The following is a 20771-nucleotide window of genomic DNA, read 5'->3' on the forward strand; positions in this document are numbered from 1 at the left end:
TGGGAGCGACCATGTCCTGTTTGGCTGCAATCCAACACTCACATATCTTTAAATTACATTATGTGGAACTTTCAATCAATACAGCCTGTTCCCAAAGTTCATATTGACCAAAAATAACTACATTGACCTACTGTCAGCAGACCAGGCAGCTCTGTCTAGTCAGTAGTAGCAGCTAAAGCCTTTCAGGGCTGAAACAGAGAGGAAACAACTACAGTACACAACTAAATGACCAGAGTCAAAAAGTGAATATTAGGGAGTTTAAATGACATAACAATAATTATGACTTCAAATCTTTGTGAACATTTGCAACAATAATTCGATTTCTGAGCCTTTATAAACCATCACAACACTGTAACTCTAATGACCTCACACCTTTCTCTCCGCTGCAGGAGGACTCAACTGTCATGTGTGCGATTCATCCAGTTGTACCATGTTGACCTGTCCATCACAGGTTAAAATGTGTGTGGCGATAAATTATAGAGGTATTCTTCTCTTCACGTTGTCTGTTACTGTTCATTACTTTACATGTGTGTTTTCCATCAACATTAACTAACTGCACTCTGACTCTAGTTCAGATAAAGGATGAGTCTACAAACGGAAGATTCGCTGCCTGTGATTCAACTTTTTGCACGGAGACAGGCTTTCACAAAATGTCAGTGGAGTTTGACGAACGCAGTGAATTTGCATATATGTATTGTTGCAACACAAGTGGCTGCAATAATAACACTGTACCTGGTGGTGAGTACAGAGGGACGGCTGTGCCCTTATTTAAGACCACATGATAAAGTAAAGTGAAGAATACTGGGAACTTTCATTCAGTAACACTTAAATGTTCTGTTTCAGCAATTCCAAGTGATTCAACTAATGGGCTCGTATGTCCGCTCTGTGACCCTACCACACCCTCATGCACTGCAGGGTCTCATCCATGTTTTGGAGAGGGGGACCACTGCCTTGAATCAAATCGTGAGTGTTCTCTTTCTAAACCACGTTTCTATGACATCCGTTGTGACTACACATTAAAGGGATAGTAGTATTTTTTTAAAGTGTGGTTGTATGATCTACAAATAGCCCCTAAGTACTTTAATTGCAGTAGAAGACTCTCTGCACTCCTCCCGTTAGCAACGCCAGCCCATAATAGCCCTGCCCAGAGATTTACAACATACACGGCCTATTTTCGCGGCCTAAAAGAGGTTTTACGTGAAAAAAAATACACAGTTCCATTGTTCGCTATAATATAATTTTTTCCAGCCCTTCAAAGTGCAGGAAAAACACAGTTTTTATTTGGACCTAACCAACTCACGTATCCCTCCGCCCAGGGTTAGCGCCCACCGATCAGCAGTTGGTTCGGTCCAAATAAAAACTGTGTTTTTCCTGCACTTTGAAGGGCTGGAAAAAATTATATTATAGCGAACAATGGAACTGTGTATTTCTTTTTCAGGTAAAACCTCTTTTAGGCCGTGAAAATAGGCCGTTTCTTTGGGTCTGTTCACAACACTGTATGTTGTAAATCTCTGGGCAGGGCTATTATGGGCTGGCGTTGCTAACGGGAGGAGTGCAGAGAGTCTGCTACTGTAATTAAAGTACTTAGGGGCTATTTGTAGATCATACAACCCCACTTTTAAAAAAAAATGATACTATCCCTTTAAGATTTTTACTTAGCTGAGTGGAACCATTCTGCACAAAGAGAAGGACACTTCAGTTTTCCTCACATCGTTTTCAGCTTCTTGTCAAGTGAATTAATTTACTGACAGGAATGACAGTATGTTTGTACACTAACACATTTATTCTTTTTTTCCAGTGTACACCGGGGAAGGAATAGTTGGAGCCTATGGCTGCATATCTCCAATCATGTGTAGAGCTGCTACTCAATTAAATGAAATACCCTTCTTAAACGAGCCCTCTCAGTTTAAGAATCCTCCAAACTGTGTCTGTGAGTACAATGTCCCCACTAATACATCTTTTTTTTTTATTATTATCTTTTTCTTTTAATGAACAAACAGACAAACAAAAACATAAAAGTAATCAGACATTATGACAAGTAAAAATAATAATAATAATAATAACAATAATAATAAAAAAAATAGAAGAAAAAAATACAAATTCAAATAATTACATAAAGTTTCAGTCAGAGGATACATTTACATAAAATATATGCACAAGGTACGGCAGAAAATACATCAATTACAATTGAAGATACTTTACACATCCTTTGTTATATATCTCACCCTTTTCTCCCATCTTTTTTCAAAAACACAAACTTGATGTCTAATTCTCATTGTTATTTTCTCCATTAGGCTACATACGTATATCTCATTAACCAGATCCTTCCATTTAGAATTATTTAAATTATCATCTTTTAACCAGTTTCTTGTAATTTGTTTAATTAGTGCTACTCTTATTATTAAAAACAAATATATATCATTCTTCTTGATGTTTTCTGGTAGTTTTCCAAGTAATAAAACTAAAGGGTTATTATTCACAGAGATGCCAAAAATATTTGATAATTCTGTAACAGAATTATCAAATTCTACAGGCTCCTCTCGCTGAAGCTTTAAAGGGCAATTGCTGTTTTTTACAATTTGGACCTTATTTCTAGCATAAAATACAATCATTTGGTAGTCAGATGCGTACATGAACTGATGAAGCCTCTTGGATGAGAGGTGAAACGTCTTCCTAGACAAATAACTAAGTCCAGTTGCTTTCGATTTAACCTCCTTTGAAATACTATGACCTGGACAAATGAGAATATGCACAGGCTTATAACAATCATTGTGTCTTCAAATCTTTAACACCTGCAACAATAACTTGATTTCTGAGCCTTTAGAAACCATCACAACCCTGTAACTCTTTATTTTTCTCTCCACTGCAGATCAAGGACTCTTTTGTAGGACTTGCCGGTCACCAACCTCCTGTGATCACAAGAAATGTACAAAGAGTGAGACAATGTGTGTATCAGTTTCATATCCAGGTAATCTTCTCTTCACATTGTCCACCCGCTGTTCATGACTGTACATGAGTGTTTTCCATCAACATTAACAAACTGCACTTTGACTCCCACGTTTTGTAGCTGAAACTACATATTCAGATGGCGATTTTCTCTCTGGCTGTGATCCTGGCTACTGTCCAAGTACAGGCACTCACACCATGTCAGTGAATCTGGGTGATCGCGACGCTCTTGTAACGATAAATTGTTGCAGCACAAGTGGCTGCAACCGTGTATCTCCACCTGGTGAGTACAGAGGGATGGCTGTTCTCTTATTTAAGACCAAATGATATAGAAACATACTGGGAACTCTGTTTCATTTAGTGACACTTAAATGTTCTTTCTCAGCTCCCACTGCTCAGGTCTCCAACAGCCAGTCATGTTTGACCTGTGATCACACCTCAGCTTCATGCAGCACTTCAGTAGAGTGTAAAGGAGTGGAGGACCGCTGCCTTGAATCCACTGGTGAGTGTTCTCTTATACGTTTCTATGACATCTGTTGTGACTGCACATTAAGATTGTTACTTACTGTAGCTGAGTGGAGCCATTCTGCACAAAGAAAAGGACACTTTAGTTTCCATCACATTGTTTTCAGCTTCTTGTAAAGTGAAGCATCTGGAATCAATTAACTAACAGTAATTGTGTTTGTTCACTAACACACTTATTCTTCTTCTTCAGTGGTTGCTGGGGAAGGAGGAACAGCTGAAGCCTATGGCTGCGCAAGTTCAAACCTGTGTGGAGCTGCTACTACATTAACTAAAATACCCTTCATAAGCGGATCCTCTGATTTGAGCGGGACTGCAAACTGTGTCGGTGAGTACAATGTCTCCACTACCACAGCTACAACTACAGAAACACAGGTGTGTTTCATTAGCAGCAGCCTGGAGCCACACACAGTAAACTACATTATACCGACATGGGTTAATGATGATTGTTCTTGGTGTGTCCTTCAATTATACCTGAAATGGACAGAGCATCTGTTAAATGAGTACATATGAACAAATCAATAAAGCAGCGTGGGAATTCTCTTCTTGTTATATTGTTTTAGCCTTTTAGCCTGTTCCCAAAGTTCATATTGACCAAAAATAATAACTACATTGGTGGTGTTTGTCACCATGGAGCAGCCCTACTGTCAGCAGACCAGGCAGCTCTGTCTAGTCAGCACAGACAAGGTAGCAGCTAAAGCCTTTCAGGACTGAAACAGAGAGGAAACAACTACACAACTAAATGAACCAGTGAACCAGTGAATATTAGGGAGTTTAAACCATTTATAAAATCTTTGTGAACATTTGCAACAATAATTAGATTTCTGAGCCTTTCTAAATCATCATGATGCTGTAACTCTAATGATCTCACACCTTTCACTTAACTTTTTCTCTCCACTGCAGCTCAAGGACTCTTTTGTAATGATTGCAGGGGGGGCTCGTGTTCCCGCACGTTCTGTTCATCTGGTGTGACAATGTGTATGTCAGCTACATATTCAGGTAATCTTCTCTTCACGTTGTCTATTACTGTTCATGACTTTACATGTGTGTTTTCCATCAACATTAACAAACTGCTCTCTGGTTCTAGTTTATGTAGATGGAGTTGCAACAAAATCAAACGAAACCTTCGCTGCCTGTGATCCTGGCTACTGTCCAAGTACAGGCACTCACACCATGTCAGTGAATCTGGGTAATCGCAGCGCTCTTGCAACGATAGATTGTTGCAGCACAAGTGGCTGCAACCGTGTATCTCCACCTGGTGAGTACAGAGGGATGGTTGTTCTCTTATTTAAGACCAAATGATATAGAAAAGGCAAAATACAGCAAACTCTGTCCTCATTTAGTGACACTTAAATGTTCTGTTTCAGGTCCTGCTCCTCAGGCCGCCAACAGCCAGTCATGTTTGATCTGTGACCACACCTCACCTTCATGCAACACTTCAGTACAGTGTAGTGGAGCGGAGGACCGCTGCCTTGAATCCAATGGTGAGTGTTCTCTGACTGAACTACATTTCTATGACATCTGTTGTAACTACACGTTAAGATTTTTACTTAGCTTGAGTGGAACCATTCTGCACAAAGAGAGCGACTCTTTAGTTTCCATCACGTTGTTTTCAGCTTCTTGTAAAGTGAAACATCTGGAGTTAATTAACTGTATTTGTACACTAACACACTTCTTCTCCAGTGAACAATTCAACAGGACCAGTTGAAGCCTATGGCTGCGCAAGTTCAAATCTGTGTGGAGCTGCTACTACATTAAATAAAATACCCTTCATAGGCGAACCCTCTGTGTTTAACAATACTCCAAACTGTGTCGGTGAGTACAATGTCCCCACTTATGTGTTTTGTTAGCAGCAGCCTGGAGCCACACACAGTAAACTACATTATACTAACGTGTTAATGATGAAAAGTGATTATCTGATTGTTCAGGGTGTGTCCTTCCATTATACCTGAAATGGACAGAGCATCTGTTAAATGAGTATGAACAAATCAATAAAGCAGCATGGGAATAATTTTCTTATGTTGATCTTTTACAAAAAAGAAAAAGTAGCGACAGAAATCTCCCATAGAGAATGAATGGGATATGGGAAAAAAACTAAAAAAATTATTGGAGTTTTTCAAACGTTTACTGCTCCAGCATACTTCCACCTAGAGACTCCATTTAAACTGTAATATGTAGACACAAGTCTTGTATATTTGTGTATTAATCCACGCTTTGATAGGTAACATAGTTTTTGATCCATCACTGTTCAATGACCATGATCACTTTTGGAGAAATTGTGAGATTATAATGGGTGTATTTTGTAGAATGTTCGGGCGTCATCAGCTAGAGTGGGAGAAGTTGCCTGAAATTCTCTGAATTTTTTTCTCTTTCCATGTTACTCACGGCCATAGTTTACACTCTACACTCGTGATTTTTTTCTACATTTGTAGAATCTAACATTGTGCTCACAAAGCAGGGAGACTTACAGAATTTAAACTGTGAGCCTCTCAGTGTGGCCACGTCTGTCTCTGCTCCTCATTGACTCTAATACAAAGATTTTCTCAGAGAAGCAGAGCGGACCCCTGTTTTTAACTCGCAAGTATTTCCAAAATATTTACAGTAGAAACACCAAAATCATATCAAAGCGTTCAGGAAGTCCGTACGACGACCACGGTTTGCTTCTTCTTCTGATAGGAGCTACCGTTTTCTTAAAAGAAGCCTAAATATGAGACCAGTTCCAAGCACACAGGTGACCTAATGTGGTTACAGCTCCTCCATATCAGTGCTTATAGAAAGATGATCATGTGTCTGATCAGCTCTGTCTTGACATTAAGTTTGTGGGTTTGATTCCCATGTTGACAGAGATGGCAACCCTGGCGGGAGCCCCCGTGGCCCTCGCAAAATTTCACAGAGGAAACTTTCTAGTTTATTATTAAGGTTCTTATCATACTGGAGCAGCCCTACTGTAGCAGCTAAAGCCTATCAGTACTGCAACAGAGAGGAAACCATTTAAAATCGTTGAGAACACCTGCAACAGTAATGTGATTTCTGAGCCTTTATAAACCATCACAACCCTGTAACTCTAATGATCTCACACCTTTCACTTGATTTTTATTTTCTCTCCACTGCAGCTCAAGGACTCTTTTGTAATGATTGCAAGGGGGGCACGTGTTCCCGCAAGTTCTGTTCATCTGGTGTGACAATGTGTATGTCAGCCACATATTCAGGTAGTCTTCTCTTCACATTGTCTTTTACTGTTCATGACTTTACATTAGTGTTGTTTTTGGCGGTCTGTTTTAATTTTAGTTTTAGTCTAGTCTTTGTGCCAAACTGTTATTTTAGTTTTTATTAGTTTTAGTCAGGTTCATGCTCTTTTTTGTTTAGTCAAGTTTTAGTCAACTAAAACTCTGAGCATTTTAGTCTTATTTTAGTCAGAATAACCCATGACTATTTTCGTCTAGTTTTAGTCGACAAAAACTGATGACATTTTAGTCTAGTTTTAGTCAATTATTTTAATCTCGTTCTAGTAATGTAATTCTATTTAATCCAGTTAATATAGTATAATTACCTTGTATAGTAGCCTAACTATAGACGAAACCAAATTTTTCTTTTAGTCAAACCAATTCCACAATTCAAACATGGTTATCTTATTTTTATATTATTGTTACCTTATAGAATACATCCATTCCAGACATGGAAGATGCTGCTCAACATATTTATTTTTGGTTCCCACACACTAGATTTAGCAGATATTTTGGAGAAACCCACTTTACACTCTCTCTCACACACACAAACAAATAGCTACATACACGCTAGTCATACACGCACGCACACACACACACACACGCTAGACTAGTCACACACGTGTCTCAGTAGTTTGACGATCCGCGGCTGCCGGCCGTCGGTCCCTTTCTCTTTGTCAGACTTGTGAACACTAACCCACTGCAGCTGCATCTTCTAAATAATGCCGCGAGTGGGGATTGAGGAAGTGACGTCGCTGCCTATGAAACAGAAATACTGCAAAATAATAATTATTTCGTCTCGTCTTGTTTTGGTCAATGAAAATGAAGAGACATTTTAGCAGAGTTTTTGTTTTGTAAACAACATTTAGTCTTGTTTTTATTCATCAACAATATTGCATTATATATTTTATTATAGTTATCGTCACATGGCCACTGTTTACGTTTCGTCTCGTCTCGTTTTCGTCACGTGATAAAGGGTCGTTGACGATGATATTTCGTCATAATTTTCGTTGACGAAAGCAACACTACTTACATGTGTGTTTTCCATCAACATTAACAAACTGCTCTCTGATTCTAGTTATTGAGGATGGAGTTGCAACAACAGCAAACGCAACCTTCTCTGACTGTGATCCTGGCTACTGTCCAAGTACAGGCTCTCACACCATATCAGTGAATCTGGGTAATCGCAGCGCTCTTGCAACGATAGATTGTTGCAGCACAAGTGGCTGCAACCGTGCACCTCCACCTGGTGAGTACAGAGGGATGGCTGTTCTCTTATTTAAGACCAAATGATATAGAAAAGGCAAAATACAGCAAACTCTGTCCTCATTTAGTGACACTTAAATGTTCTGTTTCAGGTCCTGCTCCCCAGGCCGCCAACAACCAGTCATGTTTGATCTGTGACCACACCTCACCTTCATGCAACACTTCAGTACAGTGTAGTGGAGTGGAGGACCGCTGCCTTGAATCCACTGGTGAGTGTTCTCTGACTGAACCATGTAGATATATGGCATCTGTTGTGACTAGTTGACAGTCCTGTCACTATGCCTCCAATTGATCATGCGCCCTGGCTACTTGGCCATAGGGACTTCCTTTTGGTCAAATGGTCAGCACGCATTACTCTTACCCGGGAGACTGGGGTTCAGACCCAGCCCGGGCTCTGCTTCGTCCTGCCACAAATACACATTAAGATTTTTACTAATTCTGCACAAAGAAAAGGACACTTCAGTTTCCATCACATTGTTTTCAGCTTCTTGTAAAGTGAAGGATCTGGAATCAATTAACTAACAGTAAATGTGTTTGTTCACTAACACACTTATTCTTCTTCTTCAGTGGTTGCTGGGGAAGGAGCAACAGCTGAAGCCTATGGCTGTGCAAGTTCAAACCTGTGTGGAGCTGCTACTAGATTAACTAAAATACCCTTCATAAACAGCCCCTCTGTTTTGAGCGGGACTGCAAACTGTGTCGGTGAGTACAATGTCCCCACTACCACAGGTGTGTTTATCATTAGCAGCAGCCTGGAGCTACACACAATAAACTACATCATACTAACATTGGTTAAAGGGATAGTTCAACATTTTGGCAAATTGGCCCATTGCCATAATCCCTATAGTCTTAGCAGTAGGTTTGTTACCTTTAATTGTCGGTGCAAGCTACTTTTAGAACGGCGGAGCAGAGCCGTGAGCTGCTCAGAGCTACGCTACGGAGGCTCATGGGATTTCTTGGTTTCCCTCATCAAACTCATCAAATACACAATCCAACAACTCCACAACGCTCTGGTGGACAAGTTGTGACCTGCACATTCACCACGCTATGAGATAATAACACAACGTTACCAGACAGAGTTGTTTTAGAGGGAAATTCATGCAAAACCACTGATGCGCGTTGCCTTCAGGGACAGTTTTTCATCAACAGTCTCTGTATTTCCCTCTAAAACAACTCTGTGTGGTAACGTTGTGTTATTATCTCATAGCGTGGTGAATGTGCAGCTCACAACTTGTCCACCAGAGCGTTGTGGAGTTGTTGGATTGTGTATTTGATGAGTTTGATGAGGGAAACCAAGAAATCCCATAATGAGCCTCCGTAGCGTAGCTCTGAGCAGCTCACGGCTCTGCTCCGCCGTTCTAAAAATAGCTTGCACCGACAATTAATGGTAACGAACCTACTGCTATGACTATAGGGGTTATGGCAATGGGCCATTTTGCCAAAATGTTGAAATATCCCTTTAATGATGAAAAGTGATTATCTTATAGTTCTGGGTGTGTCCTTCAGTTACACTTGAAATGGACAGAGTATCTGCTAAATAAGTAAATATGAACAAATCAATAAAGCAGAATGGGAATAGTTGTGTTTTTGTCTTGTTTTCTTGACATCTATTTTTCTCTCCACTGCAGCTCAAGGACTCTTTTGTAATGATTGCAAGGGGGGCGCGTGTTCCCGCAAGTTCTGTTCATCTAGTGTGACAATGTGTATGTCAACCACATATTCAGGTAATCTTCTCTTCACGTTGTCTATTACTGTTCATGACTTTACATGTGTATTTTCAATCAACATTAACAAACTGCTCTCTGATTCTAGTTATTGAGGATGGAGTTGTAACAGAAGCAAACGCAACCTTCTCTGACTGTGATCCTGGCTACTGTCCAAGTCCAGGCTCTCACACCATGTCAGTGAATCTGGGTAATCACAGCGTTCTTGCAACGATAGATTGTTGCAGAACAAGTGGCTGCAACCGTGCACCTCCACCTGGTGAGTACAGAGGGATGGCTGTTCTCTTATTTAAGGCCAAATGATATAGAAACATGGGAGCGTGCCTATGTTCCCACTGGACTCTCTCTACCTATCTGGACTCTAATCTATCTGGCCTGTCTAGCCTCTACCTGGTCTTTTTACTAAACTTAACCAACTCCTTTCTTCATTGACTAAACCCAACCAATGGTGGGACCAAAGGGCTGTGGGAACATAGGAATGACCCCAGAAACATACTGGGAACTCTGTTTCATTTAGTGACACTTAAATGTTCTTTCTCAGCTCCCACTGCTCAGGTCTCCAACAGCCAGTCATGTTTGACCTGTGATCACACCTCACCTTCATGCAACACTTCAGTAGAGTGTAAAGGAGTGGAGGACCGCTGCCTTGAATCCACTGGTGAGTGTTCTCTTATACGTTTCTATGACATCTGTTGTGACTGCACATTAAGATTGTTACTTACTGTAGCTGAGTGGAGCCATTCTGCACAAAGAAAAGGACACTTTAGTTTCCATCACATTGTTTTCAGCTTCTTGTAAAGTGAAGCATCTGGAATCAATTAACAGTAATTGTGTTTGTTCACTAACACACTTCTTCTTCTTCAGTGGTTGCTGGGGAAGGAGGAACAGCTGAAGCCTATGGCTGCGCAAGTTCAAACCTGTGTGGAGCTGCTACTAGATTAACTAAAATACCCTTCATAAGCGGATCCTCTGATTTGAGCGGGACTGCAAACTGTGTCGGTGAGTACAATACACAGGTGTGTTTCATTAGCAGCAGCCTGGAGCCACACACAGTAAACTACATTATACCAACATGGGTTAATGATGATTGTTCTTGGTGTGTCCTTCAATTATACCTGAAATGGACAGAGCATCTGTTAAAGCAGATAACAGCGGCACGGCCGTTTCGGCTAATGCTGTGTTCAAGGCAGGCTTTTGAAACCGTAAGTTACAGCTTCAAGTCACAACTACGACTTGGTAGCGTTCCAGGTAACCCGTAGCTCGTGTTTTTACCGTCCTGTTGTCTGTGAAAGTTCCCTATAACGGCCACTCGTAACTTCCAACCCGTGAACTCGTACCAGATCGAACTGGTATGACTTCACAGGAAGGAAAAACACAAAGTACGAGTTTCCTTGAACGCACCATGAGTTAGCAGCCCCCGCCCTTGTCAGGCATCAATTGGTCCTCGTGCTACGTCACCACATTCACGCGCATCCCTTGGCTGCACACACAGCCCTTCATGCCGTTCTCTCCCCTCATTGGATAACACTTGTATCCCACAAGGAAAATTTTCTCCTCGGGTTACAGCAGAGCAGAGTGACGGAGAGACTCGTGTTTAGGCTGAAATACTTCATGTAAGTGATTGCTGACGGAAAATAGGACTATTTAGGACTTATATTAACAAAAACATTCCACTGATATCTGCTTTAAATGAGTACATATGAACAAATCAATAAAGCAGCGTGGGAATTCTCTTCTTGTTATATTGTTTTAGCCTTTTAGCCTGTTCCCAAAGTTCATATTGACCAAAAATAATAACTACATTGGTGGTGTTTGTCACCATGGAGCAGCCCTACTGTCAGCAGACCAGGCAGCTCTGTCTAGTCAGCACAGACAAGGTAGCAGCTAAAGCCTTTCAGGACTGAAACAGAGAGGAAACAACTACACAACTAAATGAACCAGTGAACCAGTGAATATTAGGGAGTTTAAACCATTTATAAAATCTTTGTGAACATTTGCAACAATAATTAGATTTCTGAGCCTTTCTAAATCATCATGATGCTGTAACTCTAATGATCTCACACCTTTCACTTAACTTTTTCTCTCCACTGCAGCTCAAGGACTCTTTTGTAATGATTGCAAGGGGGCCGTGTGTTCCCGCAAGTTCTGTTCATCTGGTGTGACAATGTGTATGTCAGCTACATATTCAGGTAATCTTCTCTTCACGTTGTCTATTACTGTTCATGACTTTACATGTGTGTTTTCCATCAACATTAACAAACTGCTCTCTGGTTCTAGTTTATGTAGATGGAGTTGCAACAAAATCAAACGAAACCTTCGCTGCCTGTGATCCTGGCTACTGTCCAAGTACAGGCACTCACACCATGTCAGTGAATCTGGGTAATCGCAGCGCTCTTGCAACGATAGATTGTTGCAGCACAAGTGGCTGCAACCGTGTATCTCCACCTGGTGAGTACAGAGGGATGGTTGTTCTCTTATTTAAGACCAAATGATATAGAAAAGGCAAAATACAGCAAACTCTGTCCTCATTTAGTGACACTTAAATGTTCTGTTTCAGGTCCTGCTCCTCAGGCCGCCAACAGCCAGTCATGTTTGATCTGTGACCACACCTTACCTTCATGCAACACTTCAGTACAGTGTAGTGGAGCGGAGGACCGCTGCCTTGAATCCAATGGTGAGTGTTCTCTGACTGAACTACATTTCTATGACATCTGTTGTAACTACACATTAAGATTTTTACTTAGCTGAGTGGAACCATTCTGCACAAAGAGAGCGACTCTTTAGTTTCCATCACGTTGTTTTCAGCTTCTTGTAAAGTGAAGCATCTGGAGTTAATTAACTGTATTTGTACACTAACACACTTATTCTTCTTCTCCAGTGAACAATTCAACAGGACCAGTTGAAGCCTATGGCTGCGCAAGTTCAAATCTGTGTGGAGCTGCTACTACATTAAATAAAATACCCTTCATAGGCGAACCCTCTGTGTTTAACAGTACTCCAAACTGTGTCGGTGAGTACAATGTCCCCACTTATGTGTTTTGTTAGCAGCAGCCTGGAGCCACACACAGTAAACTACATTATACTAACGTGTTAATGATGAAAAGTGATTATCTGATTGTTCAGGGTGTGTCCTTCCATTATACCTGAAATGGACAGAGCATCTGTTAAATGAGTATGAACAAATCAATAAAGCAGCATGGGAATAATTTTCTTATGTTGATCTTTTACAAAAAAGAAAAAGTAGCGACAGAAATCTCCCATAGAGAATGAATGGGATATGGTAAAAAAAACTAAAAAAATTATTGGAGTTTTTCAAACGTTTACTGCTCCAGCATACTTCCACCTAGAGACTCCATTTAAACTGTAATATGTAGACACAAGTCTTGTATATTTGTGTATTAATCCACGCTTTGATAGGTAACATAGTTTTTGATCCATCACTGTTCAAGGACCATGATCACTTTTGGAGAAATTGTGAGATTATAATGGGTGTATTTTGTAGAATGTTCGGGCGTCATCAGCTAGAGTGGGAGAAGTTGCCTGAAATTCTCTGAATTTTTTTCTCTTTCCATGTTACTCACGGCCATAGTTTACACTCTACACTCGTGATTTTTTTCTACATTTGTAGAATCTAACATTGTGCTCACAAAGCAGGGAGACTTACAGAATTTAAACTGTGAGCCTCTCAGTGTGGCCACGTCTGTCTCTGCTCCTCATTGACTCTAATACAAAGATTTTCTCAGAGAAGCAGAGCGGACCCCTGTTTTTAACTCGCAAGTATTTCCAAAATATTTACAGTAGAAACACCAAAATCATATCAAAGCGTTCAGGAAGTCTGTACGACGACCACGGTTTGCTTCTTCTTCTGATAGGAGCTACCGTTTTCTTAGAAGAAGCCTAAATGTGAGACCAGTTCCAAGCACACAGGTGACCTAATGTGGTTACAGCTCCTCCATATCAGTGCTTATAGAAAGATGATCATGTGTCTGATCAGCTCTGTCTTGACATTAAGTTTGTGGGTTTGATTCCCATGTTGACAGAGATGGCAACCCTGGCGGGAGCCCCCGTGGCCCTCGCAAAATTTCACAGAGGAAACTTTCTAGTTTATTATTAAGGTTCTTATCATACTGGAGCATCCCTACTGTAGCAGCTAAAGCCTATCAGTACTGCAACAGAGAGGAAACCATTTAAAATCGTTGAGAACACCTGCAACAGTAATGTGATTTCTGAGCCTTTATAAACCATCACAACCCTGTAACTCTAATGATCTCACACCTTTCACTTGATTTTTATTTTCTCTCCACTGCAGCTCAAGGACTCTTTTGTAATGATTGCAAGGGGGGCACGTGTTCCCGCAAGTTCTGTTCATCTGGTGTGACAATGTGTATGTCAGCCACATATTCAGGTAGTCTTCTCTTCACATTGTCTTTTACTGTTCATGACTTTACATTAGTGTTGTTTTTGGCGGTCTGTTTTAATTTTAGTTTTAGTCTAGTCTTTGTGCCAAACTGTTATTTTAGTTTTTATTAGTTTTAGTCAGGTTCATGCTCTTTTTTGTTTAGTCAAGTTTTAGTCAACTAAAACTCTGAGCATTTTAGTCTTATTTTAGTCAGAATAACCCATGACTATTTTCGTCTAGTTTTAGTCGACAAAAACTGATGACATTTTAGTCTAGTTTTAGCCAATTATTTTAATCTCGTTCTAGTAATGTAATTCTATTTAATCCAGTTAATATAGTATAATTACCTTGTATAGTAGCCTAACTATAGACGAAACCAAATTTTTCTTTTAGTCAAACCAATTCCACAATTCAAACATGGTTATCTTATTTTTATATTATTGTTACCTTATACAATACATCCATTCCAGACATGGAAGATGCTGCTCAACATATTTATTTTTGGTTCCCACACACTAGATTTAGCAGATATTTTGGAGAAACCCACTTTACACTCTCTCTCACACACACAAACAAATAGCTACATACACGCTAGTCATACACGCACGCACACACACACACACACACGCTAGACTAGTCACACACGTGTCTCAGTAGTTTGACGATCCGCGGCTGCCGGCCGTCGGTCCCTTTCTCTTTGTCAGACTCGTGAACACTAACCCACTGCAGCTGCATCTTCTAAATAATGCCGCGAGTGGGGATTGAGGAAGTGACGTCGCTGCCTATGAAACAGAAATACTGCAAAATAATAATTATTTCGTCTCGTCTTGTTTTGGTCAATGAAAATGAAGAGACATTTTAGCAGAGTTTTTGTTTTGTAAACAACATTTAGTCTTGTTTTTATTCATCAACAATATTGCATTATATATTTTATTATAGTTATCGTCACATGGCCACTGTTTACGTTTCGTCTCGTCTCGTTTTCGTCACGTGATAAAGGGTCGTTGACGATGATATTTCGTCATAATTTTCGTTGACGAAAGCAACACTACTTACATGTGTGTTTTCCATCAACATTAACAAACTGCTCTCTGATTCTAGTTATTGAGGATGGAGTTGCAACAACAGCAAACGCAACCTTCTCTGCCTGTGATCCTGGCTACTGTCCAAGTACAGGCTCTCACACCATGTCAGTGAATCTGGGTAATCGCAGCGCTCTTGCAACGATAGATTGTTGCAGCACAAGTGGCTGCAACCGTGCACCTCCACCTGGTGAGTACAGAGGGATGGCTGTTCTCTTATTTAAGACCAAATGATATAGAAAAGGCAAAATACAGCAAACTCTGTCCTCATTTAGTGACACTTAAATGTTCTGTTTCAGGTCCTGCTCCCCAGGCCGCCAACAACCAGTCATGTTTGATCTGTGACCACACCTCACCTTCATGCAACACTTCAGTACAGTGTAGTGGAGTGGAGGACCGCTGCCTTGAATCCACTGGTGAGTGTTCTCTGACTGAACCATGTAGATATATGGCATCTGTTGTGACTAGTTGACAGTCCTGTCACTATGCCTCCAATTGATCATGCGCCCTGGCTACTTGGCCATAGGGACTTCCTTTTGGTCAAATGGTCAGCACGCATTACTCTTACCCGGGAGACTGGGGTTCAGACCCAGCCCGGGCTCTGCTTCGTCCTGCCACAAATACACATTAAGATTTTTACTAATTCTGCACAAAGAAAAGGACACTTCAGTTTCCATCACATTGTTTTCAGCTTCTTGTAAAGTGAAGGATCTGGAATCAATTAACTAACAGTAAATGTGTTTGTTCACTAACACACTTATTCTTCTTCTTCAGTGGTTGCTGGGGAAGGAGCAACAGCTGAAGCCTATGGCTGTGCAAGTTCAAACCTGTGTGGAGCTGCTACTAGATTAACTAAAATACCCTTCATAAACAGCCCCTCTGATTTGAGCGGGACTGCAAACTGTGTCGGTGAGTACAATGTCCCCACTACCACAGGTGTGTTTATCATTAGCAGCAGCCTGGAGCCACACACAATAAACTACATCATACTAACATTGGTTAAAGGGATAGTTCAACATTTTGGCAAATTGGCCCATTGCCATAATCCCTATAGTCTTAGCAGTAGGTTTGTTACCTTTAATTGTCGGTGCAAGCTACTTTTAGAACGGCGGAGCAGAGCCGTGAGCTGCTCAGAGCTACGCTACGGAGGCTCATGGGATTTCTTGGTTTCCCTCATCAAACTCATCAAATACACAATCCAACAACTCCACAACGCTCTGGTGGACAAGTTGTGACCTGCACATTCACCACGCTATGAGATAATAACACAACGTTACCAGACAGAGTTGTTTTAGAGGGAAATTCATGCAAAACCACTGATGCGCGTTGCCTTCAGGGACAGTTTTTCATCAACAGTCTCTGTATTTCCCTCTAAAACAACTCTGTGTGGTAACGTTGTGTTATTATCTCATAGCGTGGTGAATGTGCAGCTCACAACTTGTCCACCAGAGCGTTGTGGAGTTGTTGGATTGTGTATTTGATGAGTTTGATGAGGGAAACCAAGAAATCCCATAATGAGCCTCCGTAGCGTAGCTCTGAGCAGCTCACGGCTCTGCTCCGCCGTTCTAAAAATAGCTTGCACCGACAATTAATGGTAACGAACCTACTCCTATGACTATAGGGGTTATGGCAATGGGCCATTTTGCCAAAATGTTGAAATATCCCTTTAATGATGAAAAGTGATTATCTTATAGTTCTGGGTGTGTCCTTCAGTTACACTTGAAATGGACAGAGTATCTGCTAAATAAGTAAATATGAACAAATCAATAAAGCAGAATGGGAATAGTTGTGTTTTTGTCTTGTTTTCTTGACATCTATTTTTCTCTCCACTGCAGCTCAAGGACTCTTTTGTAATGATTGCAAGGGGGGCGCGTGTTCCCGCAAGTTCTGTTCATCTAGTGTGACAATGTGTATGTCAACCACATATTCAGGTAATCTTCTCTTCACGTTGTCTATTACTGTTCATGACTTTACATGTGTATTTTCAATCAACATTAACAAACTGCTCTCTGATTCTAGTTATTGAGGATGGAGTTGTAACAGAAGCAAACGCAACCTTCTCTGACTGTGATCCTGGCTACTGTCCAAGTCCAGGCTCTCACACCATGTCAGTGAATCTGGGTAATCACAGCGTTCTTGCAACGATAGATTGTTGCAGAACAAGTGGCTGCAACCGTGCACCTCCACCTGGTGAGTACAGAGGGATGGCTGTTCTCTTATTTAAGGCCAAATGATATAGAAACATGGGAGCGTGCCTATGTTCCCACTGGACTCTCTCTACCTATCTGGACTCTAATCTATCTGGCCTGTCTAGCCTCTACCTGGTCTTTTTACTAAACTTAACCAACTCCTTTCTTCATTGACTAAACCCAACCAATGGTGGGACCAAAGGGCTGTGGGAACATAGGAATGACCCCAGAAACATACTGGGAACTCTGTTTCATTTAGTGACACTTAAATGTTCTTTCTCAGCTCCCACTGCTCAGGTCTCCAACAGCCAGTCATGTTTGACCTGTGATCACACCTCACCTTCATGCAACACTTCAGTAGAGTGTAAAGGAGTGGAGGACAGCTGCCTTGAATCCACTGGTGAGTGTTCTCTTATACGTTTCTATGACATCTGTTGTGACTGCACATTAAGATTGTTACTTACTGTAGCTGAGTGGAGCCATTCTGCACAAAGAAAAGGACACTTTAGTTTCCATCACATTGTTTTCAGCTTCTTGTAAAGTGAAGCATCTGGAATCAATTAACAGTAATTGTGTTTGTTCACTAACACACTTCTTCTTCTTCAGTGGTTGCTGGGGAAGGAGGAACAGCTGAAGCCTATGGCTGCGCAAGTTCAAACCTGTGTGGAGCTGCTACTAGATTAACTAAAATACCCTTCATAAGCGGATCCTCTGATTTGAGCGGGACTGCAAACTGTGTCGGTGAGTACAATACACAGGTGTGTTTCATTAGCAGCAGCCTGGAGCCACACACAGTAAACTACATTATACCGACATGGGTTAATGATGATTGTTCTTGGTGTGTCCTTCAATTATACCTGAAATGGACAGAGCATCTGTTAAAGCAGATAACAGCGGCACGGCCGTTTCGGCTAATGCTGTGTTCAAGGCAGGCTTTTGAAACCGTAAGTTACAGCTTCAAGTCACAACTACGACTTGGTAGCGTTCCAGGTAACCCGTAGCTCGTGTTTTTACCGTCCTGTTGTCTGTGAAAGTTCCCTATAACGGCCACTCGTAACTTCCAACCCGTGAACTCGTACCAGATCGAACTGGTATGACTTCACAGGAAGGAAAAACACAAAGTACGAGTTTCCTTGAACGCACCATGAGTTAGCAGCCCCCGCCCTTGTCAGGCATCAATTGGTCCTCGTGCTACGTCACCACATTCACGCGCATCCCTTGGCTGCACACACAGCCCTTCATGCCGTTCTCTCCCCTCATTGGATAACACTTGTATCCCACAAGGAAAATTTTCTCCTCGGGTTACAGCAGAGCAGAGTGACGGAGAGACTCGTGTTTAGGCTGAAATACTTCATGTAAGTGATTGCTGACGGAAAATAGGACTATTTAGGACTTATATTAACAAAAACATTCCACTGTTATCTGCTTTAAATGAGTACATATGAACAAATCAATAAAGCAGCGTGGGAATTCTCTTCTTGTTATATTGTTTTAGCCTTTTAGCCTGTTCCCAAAGTTCATATTGACCAAAAATAATAACTACATTGGTGGTGTTTGTCACCATGGAGCAGCCCTACTGTCAGCAGACCAGGCAGCTCTGTCTAGTCAGCACAGACAAGGTAGCAGCTAAAGCCTTTCAGGACTGAAACAGAGAGGAAACAACTACACAACTAAATGAACCAGTGAACCAGTGAATATTAGGGAGTTTAAACCATTTATAAAATCTTTGTGAACATTTGCAACAATAATTAGATTTCTGAGCCTTTCTAAATCATCATGATGCTGTAACTCTAATGATCTCACACCTTTCACTTAACTTTTTCTCTCCACTGCAGCTCAAGGACTCTTTTGTAATGATTGCCAGGGGGCCGTGTGTTCCCGCAAGTTCTGTTCATCTGGTGTGACAATGTGTATGTCAGCTACATATTCAGGTAATCTTCTCTTCACGTTGTCTATTACTGTTCATGACTTTACATGTGTGTTTTCCATCAACATTAACAAACTGCTCTCTGGTTCTAGTTTATGTAGATGGAGTTGCAACAAAATCAAACGAAACCTTCGCTGCCTGTGATCCTGGCTACTGTCCAAGTACAGGCACTCACACCATGTCAGTGAATCTGGGTAATCGCAGCGCTCTTGCAACGATAGATTGTTGCAGCACAAGTGGCTGCAACCGTGTATCTCCACCTGGTGAGTACAGAGGGATGGTTGTTCTCTTATTTAAGACCAAATGATATAGAAAAGGCAAAATACAGCAAACTCTGTCCTCATTTAGTGACACTTAAATGTTCTGTTTCAGGTCCTGCTCCTCAGGCCGCCAACAGCCAGTCATGTTTGATCTGTGACCACACCTCACCTTCATGCAACACTTCAGTACAGTGTAGTGGAGCGGAGGACCGCTGCCTTGAATCCAATGGTGAGTGTTCTCTGACTGAACTACATTTCTATGACATCTGTTGTAACTACACATTAAGATTTTTACTTAGCTGAGTGGAACCATTCTGCACAAAGAGAGCGACTCTTTAGTTTCCATCACGTTGTTTTCAGCTTCTTGTAAAGTGAAGCATCTGGAGTTAATTAACTGTATTTGTACACTAACACACTTATTCTTCTTCTCCAGTGAACAATTCAACAGGACCAGTTGAAGCCTATGGCTGCGCAAGTTCAAATCTGTGTGGAGCTGCTACTACATTAAATAAAATACCCTTCATAGGCGAACCCTCTGTGTTTAACAGTACTCCAAACTGTGTCGGTGAGTACAATGTCCCCACTTATGTGTTTTGTTAGCAGCAGCCTGGAGCCACACACAGTAAACTACATTATACTAACGTGTTAATGATGAAAAGTGATTATCTGATTGTTCAGGGTGTGTCCTTCCATTATACCTGAAATGGACAGAGCATCTGTTAAATGAGTATGAACAAATCAATAAAGCAGCATGGGAATAATTTTCTTATGTTGATCTTTTACAAAAAAGAAAAAGTAGCAACAGAAATCTCCCATAGAGAATGAATGGGATATGGTAAAAAAAACTAAAAAAATTATTGGAGTTTTTCAAACGTTTACTGCTCCAGCATACTTCCACCTAGAGACTCCATTTAAACTGTAATATGTAGACACAAGTCTTGTATATTTGTGTATTAATCCACGCTTTGATAGGTAACATAGTTTTTGATCCATCACTGTTCAAGGACCATGATCACTTTTGGAGAAATTGTGAGATTATAATGGGTGTATTTTGTAGAATGTTCGGGCGTCATCAGCTAGAGTGGGAGAAGTTGCCTGAAATTCTCTGAATTTTTTTCTCTTTCCATGTTACTCACGGCCATAGTTTACACTCTACACTCGTGATTTTTTTCTACATTTGTAGAATCTAACATTGTGCTCACAAAGCAGGGAGACTTACAGAATTTAAACTG

The sequence above is a fragment of the Trachurus japonicus genome, chromosome 4, assembly GCF_045865225.1.
Source record: "Trachurus japonicus isolate A0001 chromosome 4, Traja_1.0".
NCBI lineage: Eukaryota > Metazoa > Chordata > Actinopteri > Carangiformes > Carangidae > Trachurus > Trachurus japonicus.